This window comes from Equus przewalskii, chromosome 17 (assembly GCF_037783145.1).
Source record: "Equus przewalskii isolate Varuska chromosome 17, EquPr2, whole genome shotgun sequence".
Classification (NCBI taxonomy): domain Eukaryota; kingdom Metazoa; phylum Chordata; class Mammalia; order Perissodactyla; family Equidae; genus Equus; species Equus przewalskii.
In genome coordinates, this window is record NC_091847.1 from 33,609,481 (window position 1) to 33,629,711 (window position 20,231).

The following is a 20,231-nucleotide window of genomic DNA, read 5'->3' on the forward strand; positions in this document are numbered from 1 at the left end:
TCCCTCCTCGTACATTTGTTTGTGAATCAGTGATGTTTTATCAAGTATAAAAATATCATCTGATCTAAAGACTTCACAGAATTAGAAAGAATACACTAGGAACTGTACAGTGAATCTTGAAAGAAAGAACTAAAAAGCTAGAAGTAACCCGATGTTTCTTTTCTCACTCTTTCCTTCTTCACTTCTCACCTTTTACTCATAGAAGGAACACAGCTTACTCTTTTACCTTACTGAACATTGGCTTTTTACATTTTGTCTTCCTCCAGAAGAGATTTTCTCTAGTAGAATATGCCTTTCAAGTTAAGGCTGTGTTCCTTCAAGAAGTAGAAGTCCCGTATCGCCACACGTGTCACTTTGATCCAGTATCCAACGTCCCACAACAAAGCACATTACAGACAAGTTTCCTCACAACTGTAGTGGCTGCGCCTGAGTCCACCACATAAAATTCAAGGAGATGAAGGCGCTCTCACAGCTCCTCTCTTCAGTAATCTGCTTGTTACTTGCCTCTCTCCCCTCCAACCACCTCTGCATCACCTTCATCTCAATACACACCACTCAAACCACTACTCTCATTTTAACTCCTACAAATAAACCCAGTTTGTTTAGTTTTTCGCCATTCATTATACTCCGAGTGAAGGGCAGAGATGAATCACACAGTCCATGGCTGTTAAAGAGAAGTGGTGGAGGAAATGTGAAACCAGTAACTATTTCACAAAGAACAGAATCAATGGCTCAAATCATACAAAAGCAAAGTGTTTCAAAGTCCTTTGCGAAAAGCAATTAATTCAGTCCAAGTAAAATGTAAACACATGAACAACAATCAAGAATTACATCCATTGCTACAATTTTTCTAAAACCTCCTGGTTTTATTAAGTCGAACAAGAAGTGCAATATTCCTTTCCAAAGAGATGTCATAGATTTCTTTAATATATTTGATTTGTGTATATGAAAGCATGGATTTTATTTTAATGATCTGCAATCTCTACATTTGCTTCAGTCCTCCTTACAGAGTCACATAATTTGACATTTGGTATGATCTTGCCTTAACGGAATAACATGAAGCCAAAGAATTATAGAAGCCCAATGTTCTACCAGGATCCACAGCACTCCATCACCTACAATGCTGTTGCCATGACTCCCCTATTAGATCATGTACAGACCTCACAACTGTAATCATTGGGACCCAGGTGATCAGGGCAAAGGAATTTAGGGCTGTTTTGAGGTTGCTTGAGTTTCTATTTCTTGACAACGTCTGCACTTGGAAAAGTTGAGGAGGTCCAAGAGAAATGAAACTGAAATAAGTTTGGACAAAAAAAATGAAAAGAGAATGGAGTTTGGATACAGGCCACTATGTGGATGGGATGGGTAGAGTACTGGCATTTAATATTAATTCCTGGGATTAACTTTTAAATTGCTTTCCTCCACCAAAGTAGTTGGTTATCTATTTTGACAAACAACTTAAGTGTACAACTCAAAGAACTGAAAGGACTTCTGCTATCACAAAGCCAAGAAGAGAACCTCTAAAAGCACAGATAAGTCACCCTGTTCCCTAGAGACACACACCTCTGTTCATCATGGTGACAACTGATATTTAAGATGAAGAAGTACAACAAATGGATCATGATGGGATGCATAAAATGTCAGGAACACGCTAACGTGTCTAGTTTAAGAACCAATTGTTTACCAGTTCAAGGGGAATTGAAAAAAACCACAAAGTGGCTAAAAATGAATATTTGTAGACACTAATTTTGTGATTCTTTCGCTTATGATGGCTACTTTTCACCATGTTTGCTTGTCTACTACTTTTATATTTAAGCAGCTTCCATAGGCTTTTTACATAAAGGACATTGTAGTTTTCTTATTGGATAGTCCTAAAAATGTCATTAAAAGATTTATATGCTATTTTAGCTCTGAACTGTGAAATAAAGAGGTGAAGAATACTTGCCCCAATCGTTGCTTATTAATTTAGCACACCAACTCTGACAGGCATTGTTGTATCTTTCCCCACAAGCATATCATTACACAATTAAGGGGTGCTACACCCTCAGTGACCTGTCATTGCAACAATATGGTAGAGAGTACTCATTCAGAAATTGCAAAACCAGAAATCTAAAACCCAATATGAACTTTAAACCAATTGGTCATTTGGGCTAAATTATTTGCAACCAGTAGATTCTTTATTGCTAGACCAGTAAGCAAATTCTGAATTTTACTATTCTTCCAAACCTACCCCACCTCTAAAATCTTTACTCTCATTTGTACAACTTAGGTATGATGACTTTACTGAAAACAGGAAATGGTTCAAAAGAACTTTCTCTTTCACACCATAAACAGGGCAAGCTTCAGAGCTGAGAGCCTGAGAATGGTGCAGTAGGAACCAAGAAAGACAAGGATATTTTCTCCAAATCTCCCAAATTGTCTACTGCAATCTACCTTGTTCCAGATACGAGCACAAACTGGATTCTTTCGTTGCTAGCCCTCTGCTTGTATTGTAAGCATATGAAAAAACAGAAATGAGAAATATACTCATTGTGCCTTAAGTGCAAAGGAAGTTGTTGTAAAAGGAAAAGGCTGATTGCTCAAGGGCCAGATTAAGTTAGAAATCCAGGTCTCTGGAACATTCCAAATGCTCTACAAGGTGCAGAAAATATTTTGTTATTGTGACAAAAGAACTTCTTGTGTAATAGGAAAATAAACTTCAGGAAATTGAACTGCAAATAAGCCATTGTTTCAATCATCAAAATCGAATATACTGTAGTTTTAAAAGAATAGTGCCCCCATGTGGTTTTCAACAACATTTCAGAAAATGTTCACCATTGTCTCACAAGTCACACTCGTTATACCGTGAAACAGTGCATTTTTCTTTTGTGCATTTTTTGTTCACGTTTGTTTTTAAATGTGATTATAGTTGTGCCTAGAGCATTGTAGAAAAATGTAAGTACATGCAAAGAACTGTGTTTATAGCACGTGTTGTTCCATCTATCTCCATGCTCAGTAAAGAGAAGGATGTGAAGATAGAATGTGCAAAGGGCACCTGCTGCAGGTGCTAATGCAGCTGCCGCCTCTGGAGGAAGCAAGGCCAGGCCACCTGGGCCTCTCCCCAAGTGCCCAGAGAGATTCCTGGGAGCTATCCAAAGCGAACTTCCGTATCTACCCTCCTACCTCCAACAGGTCCAAGTGCCCTGCTTTTTCTCCTGTTGTTGTGAGCAAACTGCCCAAGCTCCCTACAAGACCAGCGCCTCCAGTCGTGCACTGACTCCGACTCAAGGACTGGGCTCCGGCAATTCCCCCTCTTCTCTCCTGCATCATCAGTTTCTCCTTTCCATTGGATTATTCCCACCAGCATCGACAGATGGACACACAATCATAAAAACCCTCTCTTGGTCTCCCTCTAATTAGCTCCCCATTTCTCCACTCCCTTTCGCTGCCACACTCCCTGAAAGAGTTGCCGACATTAACTGATTCCAATTTCAATCTTCCCACATTCTCTCTTGAATCCATTCCAAAAAGGCTTTACTGCCCACCGCTCTACCAAAGCTGGTCTTACGGAGGTCACCAATGATCTCCATGTGGTTAAATCCATTGGTGAATCTCAGGCTCATCTAACTTGACCCATAGAGAGCATTTGACATAATTAGCATTCTTTCTTCCTTGGAATCCTTCCTTCCAGTGGCTTCCAGGCATCCCCTCCTACTTTTCTGGCCACTTCTTCATCTCCTTTGCTGGATGTTCATCTTCCCACCCTCTAAACCAATGGTTCCCAACCCCAGTTGTATTAGAATCACCCAGGAAGCTTTTAAAAGATAGAGACGCCAGAGCCCACTCTCAATGATTCTGATTTCATTCATCAGGGCGGGCGGGGGTTCCAGGAATGGGTGGGCTATTAGATTGCCCCGGGTGATTCTGATGTTCATCCAGGATTGAGGATCACTGCTCTAAATGCTAGAATGCCCCAAGGCTCAGTTCCCAGACTTCTTCTCTTTCTGTCCACACTCACTCTGGGAGAGCTCAACACCCAGTCTCATGGCTTTAAATACCTTTTAAAAGCCGATGTCTTTCTTTGGGTTCATTTGAAAGCAGAGTTAAAGACTTGGGTGCAGGGAGTTTATTTGGAACATGATCCCATTAATCAGGAGTGAAGCAGTGGGGAGAATAAGAGAGGATGAGGAAAGGCCCATATAAATGTGCATTTTCAGGGTCACTGTTATGGGCAACAGGGGCTGGATTCTGCTGGGCCCCTTGAAAAGTGTATAGAACACACTCCGCCGCCACCACCAGGATGCTGAAGCGTTTCCCCACTTGCTTCACTTCCCATTGACGCAGAGTTTCCCTGCAGGCATTAACTCCCTCCCACTTCTACTCTGTGCTTAGCTTCAGAAAACGGCCAGGCAGCAGAAAATGAAGAGATATACACTTTGCACTTGAAGTGAGTCTGAGCTCAAAGCAATCTGCCTAATGCAGCTGTGGCAGATATCAAAGGTGGGCCAGCTGGTACTCAAGGTAGGGGCCACATCTGATGCCTCCAAACTGTATATATCTAACCCTAACCTTCCCCTGAACTCCAGACTCACATAACCAACTTGGACTTTTAATAAGCATCTCAAACTCATCACATCCGAAACCAAGTTCCTGATCTACTCACTTCCCCCACAAACCTGCTCCTCCTCTGATCTTCGAAAAGTGGCAACCCCATTCTTCCAGTTGCTCAGGTCAAAAACCTTCAAAGTCATCCTCAATTCCTTACTTTCTCTCACTCCCCACATTCAATCCATCAGCAAATTCTATTGACTCTACCTTTAAAATACATGCAGAATATGACCACTTCTCACCACCTCCACTTCCCTGGTCCAAGCCATTATCATCTCTTGCCTGAATTATTGCTATAGCCCCTGACTGGTGTCTCTCCTTCCACACACACCACTTTTCCCTTTAAATCTACTCTCAACTGAGCAGCCAGAGAGATCCTGTGAAAAAGTAAGAAAGAGCACGTAACTCCTCTGTTCCAAACTTCACAATGGCTTCCCTTCTCACTGAATAAAAGTCAAGGCATGACATGACTTGGCCCCTTATGACCTCTTAGATCACATATGCTATGAGCCCTTTGCTCCTCAAACATACCAGGCACAATTATGCCTCCAGGCATTTGTACTTGCTTGGAACCCTCTTTTCCCAGTTAACCACTTGCCTCCCTCTCTCATCTCCTTCACACCTTTACTTATAAATGTCATATTCTTAGTGAGGTCTTTTTCTGCCCAACCCTATTTAAAACCGCAACTCTTTTCTGATCTTACTTTATTTTTCTTCTCAACATTTATCACACTCTAACATAGTATGTGTTTTTCTTATTTGTTTATTTTCAGTCTCTCCTACTGGAAGTTAAACTCCATGAGGGCAGGGATTTGGCTCCATTTTGCTCATTCCTTGCTGATCCCCAGCACCTAGAATAGTGCCTGGCTTACAGCAGCACTCAGTAAATAGGAGGTGAATGAATGAATGGGAAAACCAATAATTATAATAATAATTCTTACTGAGTATTTTCCATATACCAAGCATTACAATGCACTTTCACATATTAAGTCATTCAAGCCTCACACCAGCGTAAGAGCTAAGTTCTATTATTATCTCCATGTTACGTATGAGAAAATGTATGCAGAGAACTGTTGAGTAAATTGTCAAAGTCATACAATTACTAAGCAGCCCAGATATAAACCTAAGTATATCTCATCCCAAAGTGTAGACTCTTAACCACCAGACAATACTGAGGCTAATTGTTAATCCCCAAGATTAATCACTTCTCCAAATCTTTAGGGGAACAAATGCCAACGTGACAATGATGCCAATGTAGATGAACTCACTGTGAGAAACAAGAGTCTACTCAGTGACTTGGGGGCCACAGATGAGAAGGAATTAGAGGAGAACATCACAAGGGGGAAGAGTCAGAGATGTGGCTGGTCATCAGGTAGTGGATCCATGCAAGCCACAGCATTCTTTCAGCAAGTACCCATGGAGAGCCTCACACTGCTCAGCACAGTTCTCTGCCCTGGAAACTGGATGGTGCACAAGTCAGACCTAAAGCCCTTATAATCTAGTGGTGGAAACAACAATCAGACAAATAAACTTTTAATACCAAATCAGGTAGTGCCAAGTGGTGGTCAGAGAAAGCCTCTCAGAGATGGGCTGTAATAAAGGGGCTGCCTCCAGTTCTGATGTTGGACTGATGACAGCTTTCATAACCAGCATCCCTCTTTCTTGCCCTCTTGAGCCACATCAGGTGAAGCTGGGAGGAAAGCAGTGTGCTACCTCCTTTGGCTCTGGTTGGGAAGCTCAGAGTACACATCTCGAGGCCAGCCCAAACCCCTCACCATCATAAAATCCAAAGCCAGTTAATTGCCCCGCCCTGCTCTCTCAAGCCATTTTCAGACCTGTCTGGGCACCCGGCCTACTCTCCGCAGAGAGCCTCAATTTGTGAGTAATAAATCTCTTCACACCCTCTTCATGCATGTGTGGCACCATCAGTCTCAACATCAGAACCAAATTTTGGATCCTCTCCTCCAGACCGGAGCAACCACTAGACACGGGTCATCTGAGCCAAGACCTAAAGGAAGGGAAAGAATGAGGGAAGAGCAAATGAGGGTGTAGCCCTTAATCTTCTTCAATGGAAATAAGTCAGTTAGGACTGGGAATTCCAGAGATTCCAATGGTGGATGCCAAACCAAAGAGTTACTGATTCGTTGGCTGTTATTATAACCTCCAGACCAGCAAAGGGCACAACTGAGAAAAGCTGCAAAATTTAACAAAATTAAAGCTACCCAAAACATATAAATGGAACATGAACAAGCACTTCACTGTGACCCAGATTCATACCTGCCCTGCGTGAATCAAGACACATTCTCCTGACACCCAACGACGCCTCCTGTTCTCTAACACAGAACGGCCCAAGCCTTATCCCTGTCCTCATTGACTTAACCTGTTCTTCTGTGGCCTACAGGCAAACCACCTGCACCTTTGAATATTTAACCCACATGATTTCCAGATAATGATGCAATCATTTCATCATCATCATGCAATCCATATAACCCTATCATTTCTATTTGTCTTCTTGTGAAAGAAGCAGAAGAGAGTATTATTTTAATTTGTTCTCCTTGGCATCCAACAAAGACTGAGACTAAATGAGCAATCTGTTGGTCAAAAACATTTCACGCGTAACCACGTGGGGAACAGCTTGCAGCGAGCTTTGGGGGAGTCACAGGAAGGGAGAAGTAGATCCTTCCAGTTAGTGCTTAAGATCTAATAAGCAACAGGGAACTCACGCAAAGGATATTGGCAAGAAAAAAGCATATACATAAAAATGTACCAAAAAGGGCTAGGGATGGGAACAAAGGAGAGGTTTGTTCAAGAAGGTTTAATAGAGCAAGCAGCTTTAAGGAGAAAAATCCAAGTCGTTTGGGGGAGAATATTCTATCCAAGAAAAACAGATGAAGGCTGAGAAGGTGGACTGTGTTGGTGACGAGGAAGCAAAGGCACACATCATGAGGTGAGTAAAGAGGAAAGCACAGAAAAGGGTGCGCTGAGGAGAGAACCCTCAAACCCAAGTTCAAGATGCTGCATTTTCTTTCAGAGGCAACTCTGAGCACTCTCCCTTCTGAGACGGAGACTGACGTCCAACAAGACCCAGGGGAGACGGCTCATTCGCTGCCCAGCCTCGCATCAGGCGAAGACAAGGAGGGACAAGAAAGCAGGTAGAGCAGGCCCGGACAAGGGCACTGGGGTAGACAACAGGTGTTGCCATGGGGTAACAAGATACTTGACAGATGAAGACATAAGAACATATGGAGAAACTCCTTGTCTGAAAGCACAAGAGGACCAAAAGGAAGGGTGACCAACCATCCTGGCTTCCTGGAACTGTCTTGATTTTAGCATCTAACATCCCTCCCACCCCCTCAGTCCCCAGGACAGTTGGTCGTTCCACAAAGGACACCTCACAAATTATAAATCCAAGCAAGTAATAGATATAATCATCATAATGAGGTAAGGACGGCATAAAAGTCTGAGGGTGAACCAGGATTTAAATTGTACTCAAATGTTACATGTGACATGCAGTTCAGCTTGATAAGAGGATATTCCAGAAACTGGAAACACGGGACACTGAGGATGAGAAAGAGCGTGCAGGCGAGTGACTTGTTATTTCTTTTCCTCCTGACCTTCTGCCATTGACAGATGCTGCTTCTGTACTGTGGACCCCACGGTGGCCTCCTGACCAGGGGCTTTGCCAGACAGCTCAGGTCTCCTCATCCTTAATCCTGGGCTTCCTCCCCTCCCGGTTAGCCCCTCCTGGTGGCTCCTCACCCTCAGGTGGCAGAGTCCAGAGAGCTTCCCAGGCACCAGAAGAGAGTTGGGGCACTCTGGGAAACCCTGAAGGGAGAGAATGGTAGAGAATTGGGCCATAGGCAAAGAAAAGAGGAGAATGCTTTAGTAATCATCCACTTTTGAAAATGGATCCTTCCCTCTGTACGAAAAATCTGTCCTTTCTATCCACGCCCAGCTCTCTAGAAGGTGAACACTGTGAGGACGGACGGTCTTGCACAGCCAGGGGCTTGAAGCATTGCAGCCCCGTGTCTTGCTTTAACTGAGACTCAGCTAGGGAGAGCAAACTCCCTCAGTCATATTCAGGCAAGCGCAGAGCGCAGCACAGCCTTGGTGATTCAAGTGTCTGGATCCCCCAAGGTGGGAAAATGTGGCGAAAAAGGGAAAAGAAAAAAGGAACAGAGGCACACGACCAAGTCTGATTTTTCAGACCTTCTGTTAAAACTGCCCAGCAGATGGTTTCAAAATATAGATCTGGAGACTGTGAGGGCTGGAAGGAATCCTCTTCTCACTAGTCCAGAATCTTTGTTCCACAGACAAGGAGCAGGCCGAGGGAGGGAAAGGACGGACTCAGGCCATGCAGCCAGCAAGGGGCAGAAGCCAGGTCTCCTGGTATCCGTTTAGCATTCTCTCCTTTAAAGCACAATGGAGCAAAGCAGATTTTGCAGCCCACAGAAACCAACAACTGACTTACTGACTTGCAACTCATTTAACCCCTCAACTACTGAAGATGACGCATCTAACTGTGGGAGTCATGACTTTAAGAATGCTGTAATTAATCTCAAATTCCTTAAGGACAGCAAATAAGGACTATGCTTTAACCCTATATCATTGAAAAATTGTAATAAAACTTAATTTTTAATAATAGGGAATTCAAAAACCTAAATGCTTTTTCACTTAATGCATTTCCTCCTGTCAGAGAAGATCTCCATGTACTTTATATCTTTCCACCTTAAAACGTTTTTGGTATTTCTGCTGGAGGATTAATAAGCAGGTTAGATAATAACAGCAAGCACTGATCTCTGGGTTTACTCATTTAATCCTCACAACACTGAAGTAGAGTCACTATTATCCTCTCTACAGATGAGAAAACTGAGGCAGCAAAGTTTGACCAAGGTACCAGCTAGTGGACAGCATCACGATTTGAACACCAGAACTCTGATTCTGGAGCTGTTTCACTACACACTTCTCTAAACCCCATTAAAACAAACTTTAAGGGCCTGGCCTACCTTTTTTGCCATACTGAATTCTTGCCGAATAAACCATCGTTTGGACAAAATCGGTTTAGACATCTTCTAGGCATTTGCCAATTTTTCTTCACTGGAATTGGCCCCATCGTTTCATTTCCCTTGGACAATCAGGGCACTGACTTCTGTATGAGTAAACGCTAGTGTTGCTAAAACAGGCTGCATGATCTTTGTTCACATAAACTGGTAGAAAAATAAATAAATACAATGTCCTTTTTTTTTAATAGTCTCCTCGTATACCCAGACTTAATTTATATATATTCATTTAATCTCTAAGTGGCCTCACGTCTTTTCCTTTTCCACATATCTAACAAGACCATAAACTGCTTGAAGGAAGGATTGTGCCTCCTATTTATTTTGCGTTTGGTCTTCTTCATCCTTCCTTCCTCCCCCTTCCCCACCTCCCTCAATCCCCACAGGACAGTCTACAGTTCAATAAATGCAACAGACCAAAATTGCGGCTACATAAAGCCCTATTACTCCTGCTAAATACAAAGAGGGGTTTTGATCCAAAAAACATTTTAAGGATTGATTCAATGCATTTACTAAATAGTCTAATTGCCACTGCCATTAAGTAAGTGATATCAAGAGACATTCTAAAGTTAAAAACCAATGATCCTACGAAAAAATGTAATCTGACTAATTTTAAAGGAAGAAAAGGCACGGAAGTCTAACTGCATGATGCATTTATTAGGCTGTAAATTGTACTTTTAAACTGATTAATTTCAGGTAAAAAAGAGATAATATTCACTAAATATATTAACATTATGAGATCTTATATCCACTTAGCAGGAAAATATGTTCCTAGTGTTATAAGCAACGTTGTAACTTGTATTTCCTCACTGATGGGTTTATATTAAGCCCCAAAGACAAATCTGTCCAGCTAAAAACATGCTTTTAGCTTTATTTTATTTTTTCCAGGTTAGCAGGCAAAGTCTTCCTAAATGAAAAGTTTGATTAACACCTTGGAAAACGCAGATAATTCTGGAAACACTTTTCACTACGTTGAAAATTAGCAAATTTAAAACTCATAAAGTTGATAAAACTAGTGCTTATTTAAAGAGTTTTAAAATTATTCTCACTTTTTAAATATTATTGAATCAATTAAAATTCATTTATAATCAATAACTGAGTTTGAACGTTTTACAATACTAAAATTTGACACATGCAATAAGTGTGTGTTGACTTGAGCTTTATTATGGAATAGAGCTTTCTGGTTATCTGAAAGTCAGTTAAAAATAGATACATATATAGATATATATTAAGTGCCTCTAAGGAGCTGGCACTGTTGTACAAGCTAGGAATGCAGCAAGAAGACAGAGCCCCTGCCTCCAGGGAGCATGCATTCCAGAGGGGACAAAGCAGGCAATACATGGGTCAACAAACACACAATAATAATTATAATTATATTTGTATAATTGTAATTAACTGTATAATTACAATTATAACAACAATAATTAAAACAGCAAATGCTTACATAGTATTTACCACCTGCCAGGCACCCTGCTGAGCATTCTGCATATATTAACGCATTTAATCCTACAAGGACTATAAAGAAGGTTCTCCTATTATGTGCCCTTCACAGATGCTGCAACTGAGGCACAGAGGTTAATTAGCTACCTCAAGTTCATATAGCTAGTAAGTTATATCCCTCTGCAAGAAATAAAGGGCATTCTGAAACGGAGTGATTTGAGGAGAGTTTCATAAAGGTGTGGGCAGTGTTTAAGGAAACCAAAAAGGGGTAGTGCAGAAGCGCAGGGCACAAACAGAGGGGCCCTTGTCCACCCCCGTGTGAAAGGGGTGAGCTGAGGGAGCAGGTGCAGAAAGCAGAGAGGGTGGTTCTACAGACAGCACTGTTAGCTGGCAGGAGGTGTGTCCTTCCTTAGAGCTGGGCAGGTGCCCCGACTCGGAGAAAGCCCGGGATCCAAGCAGCCCTCAGCTTCCCCTCACCGCACCACCCCCTCAACCCTGCCTCCCTCCATCGGCAGAGCCCAGTGGGAAGCAGAAGCAGAAGCCTGTGGTAAGAAGCCATGGATGAGGACCCTTGGGCACAGAACAGGGTGGAGGAGAGTAGAAACTGGACGTGGAAGGGCAGGAAGAAGACATCCAGCATGTAAGTGGTGGAGCTGAGATGCACCTAAGGGATCTGACGCCAGAGTGTGTGCTTTTAACCGGCATTTAAGGTCATTTCTGGAACTTAAAATACTATGAAGATAGAAAACCAAAAAATGGTTAGCTAGGTTGGTGCGGAAAGGCCCCCCGGCAGAGATCTCACATCTATTAAGGGCTGAGTGAGGAGGAGGGAGCCGGACAAAGACCCGGAGGACACCAGGCCAGGCAGGGGAGAGGCCTAGGTGGGGATGAGCTGGGCTTATCTGAGGCTAGAAAGCAGGCTTACATGGCTGGTTAAATAACCACCAAAGCGAATGGAGGGAAAGGAGGATGAAGAACCATACTGACAATTGTTTTTGCAAAAGGGCAGATTTCCACTTGCTGATGCAAATCAAACTCTTCGATTAAATCCTCCCTTGAGTGTTGTGGACGGACTGCCACCCTTTAAAGTTACTGAAAACAACAGAGAGGGTATTGAGGGGTTGCGCCCAGCATCCTTGCTGAGCAGCTGCAGCCTCTCTTCACAGTTGCCTGGATACCCACGCAGTTCAGGTCTCCTGAGGTCCCTCGGCATGGTCTCCAGTTGCCTCTCTACCACGTGAGGATTCCACCCTATCGGCTCGCACCATGTAGAGTGAGAGGCAGATTCCGTGTGATCTGGGTAAATACCATTTCCAAAAGTAACAGGAACCCAAACCTCCCATCTTTTTATAAACTCTCCTCCACAGACAGTATCTTCTCGAAGGACAGAGGAGCCAAACTTGGAAGAATTTTTTTCTCCTCTATTTAGAAAGTTCTAAATAATGTGACACAACATTTCGCTAGTGGGGGGTGGGAAAAAGTGAGGAAGAAGGAAGGCTTTAAGGCAAAAGTCACACGAAATAAAGAGAAAAATGAAAAATGTAAGCTTTTGCCCTTTTGCAAGGACTCCTCTAATTCCTCTGATGTCTCAAATTTCCCTGAATAGAATTATTCACTCCTTCTGTTTTTAGGTAACAGATCTTTCTCTTCCTTATTAACAAGGTGCAGGTAATCAGCAACGTGATGGAAGCAAGAACTTTTTATTGCGCAGCGTGTCTGGGTCACATACTATCTTTAATTCCTGTTTCCTAACACCTGAGGGAAAAAATAAAGTTCAATAGCTCCTTAGGCAGGAAAAAAATGAGCATTTCTCCCTCACTAACAGGCAACTCTTCCAAATAAAACCTGTCAGGCTTAAGAGCAAGAAAGACTCAGAGCAACTTTCTCCTCATTACTGGTCTCCCAACAGGGCTGTTAAATTATCAGAATGCACAGGGTCAGTGCATTTAAGTTTCATTTCAAATTAAAATCCCAACACAAGTCAAGTCTTGCAAAGTAGATCTTAATCCGTCCATGCTGGGCGGCAAAGCTCTGCAGGGGAAGTGGGAGCAGAGACTGGCATTCCAATGGCAACACTTAATGGACTGAATGCCCCAGAAGTCCCCATTAGAGCAGTCACCCAGGGCTCCAGTGAAGGGTGATGACAATGAAGGGACGAGGCCACACTGCAGGGGAATTAAGAGCAAGGACAACACGTATCATGCAAGAAGAGCAAGCCGACCTTACCCGCCTGCTCTGGCCTTCCTTCTTTATTTTAAGCCCTGTTACCACAAAATGGGGACACGGCAGGCAGCTTCCCTAGAAAAAGCCTCCTGTCATGGAAAGTGTCATATAAATGCCAATTCTTACTTGATGCTTTGCATATGAAGTAGGAGGATGTGGCTTTTTTTTGCTCTCCAGGTGTTTGCAGTCTGGCTTTAAAAGACCAAGAGATGGCATCATATATCAAGTTGCTGCTTTCTGCAATGGCGTCCCTCACAAAAGGACCCTTCCAAACACAGCTAGCCTTTGAAGTAAGAAAAGGAAGTTATGGGGAAAAGAGTTGGGCTGGCCTTCTTATTCTCTACTAAGCACTGTGTGGTGCTGCTTCAATGGGACTAACTGGCTTTGACTTCTAACCTAAGTGGGATCAAGGGCTGGGTTGAGGCAGAGGAGCCAATCAAAGGAAGCACTCGGGAAGCTGGGAGTCCTGGCAATGCAGCGCAAAAGCACTGCCAGTGGTTGAGAACTGGTCCCTGTTGTTAAATGAACAAATTTCCAATGTCCTGACCTAATCATAAACTGGCTAGTCTATTGTATAATCCAGTGCCCTCCCAAATCCCAAACCTCTGGGTAGGAGGAGGAAAGTCTGACATTCCAATGAAAGATAAATATCTGACACTGTCTCCATCATATTACAAGCAAGATTCAAATGCCTCATGGGAAGGAAGAACATTTTTAAATGGACTGTTTTATTTTGTATATTTATTCCCTTCTTTGTTCCAAAAATTATTTAAGATGACTTTCAAAAATATTAGAATAAACCTAAAATGGATTAAGGCTGTCCTTGTTAGATAAACCACAAGATTACTTTACCTCAGCTTAATCAACAAAAATTTTCAGTATGGAGATTCCTCAAAAAATTAGAAGTAGAACTACCACATGATCCAGCAATTCCACTTCTGAGTACTTATCTGAAGAAAATGAAAACTCTAACTCAAAAAGATATATGCATCCCCATGTTCACTGCAGCATTATCTACAATAGCCAAGATATGGAAACACGCATCCATCGACAGATGAATGAATAAAGAAAATGTGGTATATATACACAATGGAATATTATTCAACCATAAAAAAGAACGAAATCTTACCATTTGTGACAACATGGATGGACCGTGAGGGCGTTATGCTAAATGAAATAAGGCAGACAGAGAAAGACAAATGCTGTATAATCTCACTTATATGTAGAATCTAAAAAAAAACCCAAACAACGAAAAAACAGGCTCACAGATACAGAAAACAGACTGGTGGTTGCCAGAGGTGGGAGGTGGGGCGGCAGGGGAAATGGGTGGAGGCAGTCAAAAGGTACAAACTTCCAGTTATAAAATAAATAAGTCATGGGGACGTAATGTACAACATGGCGAATGTAGTTAATAATATATACTGCATATTTGCCTAAAAGTTCTCATCACAAGAAAAAAAATCTTCTTAACTATGTATGGTGATGGATGTTAACTAGACTTATTGTGGTGAGCATTTTGCAATACATACAAATTTCAAATCATTATATTGTACACCTGAAATTAATATAATCTTTTATGTCAATTATACCTCAACAAAAAAAGAAATAAAAATTTCCCTCAAGCTTATTCCCTCAAGCATCTGAGTTTAAAACTTCAAAAGTAAACTAAATTTTCCAGAAGATTTTTAAACCCCATTATAACAATGAGAATAAAAATGTTAAATGTGACAGAGGATAGATTTCAGTGAGGCCATCAACCTCTAGAAGCAGCTTTCAGAGCACAGGAAGTGATATTCCCAGGATGCTTGAGACCACTCAGACGATATTCAGAGTATTCCATCTCACTGAGGACTCAATGACCTATGGACCACACCTGCAAAGACATAATGTCAGAGTCCTGGCTGCGCCTTCCACTATAACATAGAACAAGTTGCCTCTGCCACAGCATGAGGTCCCTCCAAAAAGTTTCATTTGACAAATATTAACTGAGTATGCCAGGAACTGCTCTAAGATGCTAAAAAGCAGCTATCATGAACTCTAGCTTCAAAAAGGCATTGAAAGTGGGCAGAATCCCTATTTTGGGTGTTTCTATCTCAAAACATTTATGATGCTTGAGCCACAAGATGGCGCTCTTAGACCATATTGCACACCTGCTGACCCTGGCACAGTTCATTCTCGGGGGACAAACAGCAGGCTCCCAAGTGCTTACTTAAGGTCTTCTTCCCTGAGGTTTGGTTCTGCTACCTTCTCACTGAGTCATATGTGAGGATCCTGGTTTGGACAGAAATACTGATAATACCCTGTTCACCCTGTTTGAAGAGTTCTCTAAGACAGAAGTTACAGCAACACTTCCTATACCTAATAAAGCAGTGAGGCTCTCTCCTTTGAGCATGAATCCAAGGAGGTGTTTGTGTGGCATTCTGCATCCCACTGATTCATAAAATGAGTCATCCCAAGAAAAAGAAATCCTGCTTGGGCCCAAACCTCAGTCCTTCCTCAAGAAATACATCTGCGGACATGACAGCGCAATCATGCTGTTCTTGAGTCTGTGTAAACACAAATGCTCCACAAATGCTTACATATCTGACTTCTTGTTTTACACATTTCAAAGCAAAAACAAAAAAGATGCAAGAAATACAGACGAACACGTTTTGAAGTATTGCATGAACAACTCAATGTGACCTCCTGACTCCTGGTGAAGCTACATTGTTCTCCTTCCTGCTTTGACCAAAAGCCCCTAAACCCTCCCAGGTGAGGGCGCAGCGTTTAGGGACGACTCTCTTCTTTTCCTAGAGATGGGATGGAGAGAGAGAAATGCTGCAGGGCAGCCACAGCTTCCCTCTGAGATCTGAAGAGAGGAGGTGCTTTGCCAGATTTTTCTTCTCCCAGTTGGCTGAAAGTCAGCCAGGGCAGCCATCCTGCAGCCAAGACCTCAGCAAGCCTGCAGTACTGCCGCTTGCCCCTCATCCTTGGAACCACCTGCCAAACACGACAGCAGGGAGCTGGCAGCACCCCAACCTGCAGGGAAGATGGAGCCAGGCTTCAGCAGCTGGATGCGAAAGGCAACGACCCCCAAAGAGCCTGTGACAAAAGGCAGGCCCCAGGGAATCTGTTCAATGTTCATGCCTGCAGGCAAAACTGGGGAAGATCAGAGAGGTCCCCAAAGGAATGCATGTCAGGAACCTACTGTGATCCACCATGCTGTGTTTGGGGGCGGGAGGCGGGAGCACGGGTTGCTTTCATAAATCCTGCCCATGGCAAAGTTCCTCAATTCTTTAAAGCATCAAGGATGCTCGCCTGCGATGGGAACACAGAACAAATAGCTTTGTGAGGCAAGAGGGTGGGGAGGTTGTCCTTCTGGGGTTTGCTAGTTCGCATGCCAGAGAAAGCACAAGTTGCTGGGTACAGTGAAACAGCCCTTCTCAGCCCCTTTCCAAGTACTGCTGTCTGCCTTTGGCCTAATGGGCCCAATTCAGACCGCATATCCCCCATCCAGCATCTACTAAAGACAACAGGGGTTTCGCTAATGGCAGGCCAGAAGCTGGAGTGCTGCCTGATTGCAGATAATGAGTGTGCTCAGCAGAGATGATGAGCACTTAGGACTTCCATCTCAGAACCTGAGTCTGACTCAGAGATGTAAGTGTCTAGGTGTGAGGGAGCAGCTGGAGGCACCGGAGAAGAAAGGCTGTCCTTGCCTCAACCCAGCCCTTTACCAACGCAGCCCAGCATCTCCTTCAGCAAATTAACAGCAGAGGGAGAGGCTTCCCTTTCGTCTTGAATCCCTCTCCACAAAAGACGCAGGCAATAAAAGACAGGACTAGCTGCGAACTCAGTCATTTTCAAAGACTCACAGAATGTGAGATCAGGAGGAGGGTGGGAGGGTGCTGCCACACAGATGGGCACGGAGGCCCTGAGAGGTGCTGTGACTTGGCTGAGGTCACACAGCAAGTTAGTGGTGGAGAGGGACAGGAGCCCAGGCCTCTGCCTCCTGGCCCAGGACACTCTCTGGGCAGAAAAGAAACCCACTCTCTTCCCAGGCCTGTATGTCCCCACCCCAAGAGGACATGACGACAGCTCCCAGAGGTGACTCTCACCAGTTCCTCATCCAGAGCTCTGGACCAGTACAGAGGAAAGATCAGAAACTATCCCAGGACTGAGGCCCCCTTGGTTAGTTTTTCTGGGGTAAACAATTTTTTAAAGGTTTAGCTCTATCAGCTAACATTTCCTCGTATTAAAAAAAATCAAGAAACAGCTTTCTGATTTTCTACCTATTCAAACATCTTATTATCCCCCAACGTTGAACCCAAGCCTTTCCTTAACCACCCTTTTTCAGAAAGCCTACACTTTTCCTACTCTGATTACTTGCCAAACAGCACATGGAGCCCTAGAATATTTTTAATTGTTTTCACATAGGTTCTGTCTTACCTTTCCAACTTTACTGTTTGCTCTTTGAGGATAAGAGCATTGTTTCATGCTTCTTTCTATCTCTTAATGTAAACATCTGATTGCTAATTCTGCCCCCTGGCAGGTGTGGGACCAGCGTTGTTCACAGAAATGCAGAGATTCCTCTATGACATTAGACAAGCAGAACAAAGCTCTGAGAAAACCACAAAGTCCTCAGAAACATAGCTGTAGACATGAAGAAAGCACTGAACCTGTACATATATAAAATATCATCTATTTCTCAAAAGATTTTTGAACAAAGAACAGAGAATAAAATGAAGATGTTTATGACAATATGTATCTTGTATACTTTGGGCATAATTTGTTGACAAAGATTAAAACCCTTAATTGTATCAGAGAAACGAATATACTTTATGTTCAAACAGAATATGAATTCTAACTTCACATTCTATTTCTACAAAAACTATACTGGCTAGTAAATGACAGCTCGCTGTTTTCACTGCAGCTAAATGGTTATGTCTCATTTATGGGTTATTCTGAATAAATTAGCTGAGAGATTTTTTTTTAAGTATCAAAAATACCAAGAGGTCTAACCCATATACTAGTTAAAAAGTAAGAGTTTTATACATCTGCTGTATCAGAAAGTTCACATTTCTGCTATCTTATGGTATTTAACTCCTACAAAGAAGTCAATAACACCTAGAATCTTCAAATTTACAAATCCCTATTATCAAATCTGGCTCAGATAAGAACTAAACCAAAGCATATGACGCCATGTTAATCCAAAATCTCATATTTCACTATTTCTTTCAGCTAATTAAATTCAGAAAGAATTTTTTAAGATCAGAGAAATGTTTACATCTTACCTAAAAAGCTGGCCCTTTGTTCATACTCAAGTATGCAAGTTGCCAGTGCCAAATGATGGTAATTAACCCCTACTTGATATTTTCTGTGAAACAAATTGGTATTTTCAAGACAATTTCCTGGCGAGAAAATGTTCACATAAACAAAATTACATTATGATCAAATCCCCATGTTGGTCATCTTGGCAAAGCCCTAAATGCCCACGGCAGTACAGCAATGACTGGGACCCCGATCTCGACCTTTCAGGGTGGAGACCCCGTGACCAGCCAGAATCTGTGAACTCCATGCAAGGATTTCAACCTCAGATAAAGCCCTTCTGGTTTCTCTCAACAAACTCTCGACATTTAATATGATTCTGAGACACTAAGAAAGGCAGATGACTTTCCCCTTTCCCATTAGCTAGTCCCCAAGTATTATTTTTCTCCCCTTTGGAATTTTTCACTGCAGGACACTTTGTGCATCAGTGTCAATTTTGATTAACAAAATTGGTTGTCTGTGTTCTTAGGCTCAAGAATCTGTGTAATAAACCATGAATTGATAAGGCATCTTCCTGTTTTAGGTACATAAACTGAGCACTCAAGGGAAACATTTCTGGAATAAGGGAAAAGACAATCTGTAATGGGGACTATAAATTTCTATTTAAATTTTCCATGGATGATTAAATTCAGTAGAAAAAACAAAACTAATACAACAGTGGGAAGAAATATAGAAAGTAGACAATTGGCCAGGGTAGGGCTGGAGGAACGCTATTGCTGGTTATGAGAAAGTTTACTAAAATCACTACCATGAAAGGTCCGAGTTTTGATAGAAGACTAGGGCATGGAGATTTTTCAGGAAGAAAGAAGAATTGGGGCATATCCATCCACGGCCAAGAGACTCGGAGATTATACCACTGGAAATACTTGCCTTCAGTAATCCTCTGATTTTCTGAAAAAGACTCAATCAAGAAACAGCTTTGGATATGACTTCTCTTTGTTCCTCCAAAACCATCAAAAAGGGAGATATTTTGCAAGTGATTAAAAGATAGTGTTTTGTCCAGCATTTTTGGAAGGAATATTCACCTGGAAGTCAGAAGACCAAATTTGAGCACTAAGTGCTTTTCCCTTATTCCAGAAATGTTTCCCTTGAGTGCTCAGTTTATGTACCTAAAACAGGAAGATGCCTTATCAATTCATGGTTTATTACACAGATTCTTGAGCCTAAGAACACAGACAACAAATTTTGTTAATCCTTTCCTATTAATTTTCTATTAATTCCATCAGAAAGATGAGTAAGTTCTGGGGATCTAATATACAGCATAGTGACTACAATTAACAAGACTATTACACACTTTAAAGTTGTTAAGAGAGTAAACCTTAAATGTTCCCACCACAAACATTTGTAAAAAACAAAATTACAATTATGTGAGGTGATAGGTGTGTTAACAAACCTCATGGTAGAAATCATTTCACAATATATAACGTGTATCAAATGTTAAATATCTATCAGAACACAAACTCCATACAGGGCCTTTGTCTTGCTCGTTCCATCATCACCAGCACTTGGAATAATGCCTAGCTCACAGTAGGTGCTCAATGAATATTAGTTGAATGAGTGAATGAGTAAACTATGTGACCACTCTTCTAGCCAAACCTCACCCTCAATGCAGGGCTGGAA

General features: G+C 42.2%; 1 protein-coding gene and 1 long non-coding RNA gene across 7 annotated transcripts in view; both read right to left on the reverse strand.

Annotated features, from left to right (window-relative positions):
- LOC139076608 (uncharacterized) overlaps positions 1–6,967 on the reverse strand; it is a 34,667-nt gene extending 27,700 nt beyond the window's left edge. For both annotated transcript variants that reach the window (XR_011528356.1, XR_011528357.1), the window contains exon 1: positions 6,865–6,967. This is a non-coding gene — a long non-coding RNA (uncharacterized lncRNA). The remainder of the gene's footprint in view (positions 1–6,864) is intronic.
- Positions 1–20,231, reverse strand: part of CACNB4 (calcium voltage-gated channel auxiliary subunit beta 4) — a 241,374-nt gene that overhangs the window by 170,874 nt on the left and 50,269 nt on the right. The gene's annotated exons all lie outside the window — the stretch shown is intronic.